This window comes from Puntigrus tetrazona, chromosome 17, assembly GCF_018831695.1.
Source record: "Puntigrus tetrazona isolate hp1 chromosome 17, ASM1883169v1, whole genome shotgun sequence".
Taxonomy (NCBI): Eukaryota; Metazoa; Chordata; class Actinopteri; order Cypriniformes; family Cyprinidae; genus Puntigrus; species Puntigrus tetrazona.
Window position 1 is genome coordinate 5,437,473 of NC_056715.1, and position 1,096 is coordinate 5,438,568.

The window sequence follows — 1,096 nt, forward strand, 5'->3', positions numbered from 1 at the left end:
CGCTGGGGCCAATCAAACTCAAAGGTCAGAGGCCAGTAGCAGGTACCATTTATAATGAATTTACTTGTCAGTATTTGATGCATTAATATAGAGCTTTTCCTAATGATTGTTCATTCATTTCTCTACCTGTCAAGGACTAAAACGTGCTGTGAAGGATTTGGAGAAGTCAAAGGAATGAAGTCATCATTTTCTTGATATTTACTTAAATCATTACTATTAATCAATCTTTATTAGCCACCCAGCAATTAAATCTAAATACAAATTGCATTTTGCAGTTCAATAAAGCACTTTAAAAAAGCATTTCTTGTCAGTGGTGTATGCAGCAGGCCTAGAATATTTTCATTAGCACTTCATGCCTCACAATTCATGAAACACAAGCAGAACAAATAATTGTTCATAAAGCTATTCTGACATAAACTTTCAAATTCATAAAAATGTTTATATTTTCAAGATTAGTTGGTACAAAAGATATGTGCTCTCTTGCACATGTAAATGGTGTGTAAAACATCCTGTGTCCTTTTTGTCAAACTGATGACACAGAATTTTGATACACTGCCATAATAATAGCAATGGAGAAGTCAATATGACTGGTTACTGCTTTTTATACTTAGTAAGATTCTTAAAAATGATACTAGTGATACATTGCAGCCGTGGATATTCTAAAAAAATCATCATCCAAAAGCGTCTCAGCTGGAAAAAAAAAGCTGTCTTCAAAGTGTTCTTTAGCACCACCGGCTGGTCGTTTTAAGAAAAGTTTCGGTTGTTTCAACTAAAATATGAGGCAGTTCAAGACATATGTTTAAACTTCACTCGTGAATACACTACTATAAGATCCTTCATACACTAGTATCACAGCTTTCACAAGCACATCAAACTCTCTCATTCACTACTATACCGTCTCATCAGATCTTTCTTCTGCACTATCAAACATGAATTTATTTATTAAAGTTCAAATAAATGTTGGCTTACTGGGACAATAATACCCTTCCTGCGCCTACCCTTACCTGATGATACCTAATTAAATTTATCTATAATTATTATTATTTTTAATCATTTCTAAATATCAGATGATTTTATCTTTATATATGTTTTACTA

The 1,096-nt window shown here is 32.6% G+C and overlaps 1 long non-coding RNA gene across 1 annotated transcript; it reads left to right on the top strand.

Moving 5' to 3' along the window:
* Positions 1–300, top strand: LOC122362321. Its single transcript, XR_006253092.1, has 2 exons — positions 1–42; positions 135–300. It is a non-coding gene; the product is annotated as an uncharacterized LOC122362321 (long non-coding RNA).
* The last annotated feature ends 796 nt before the right edge of the window (positions 301–1,096 follow it).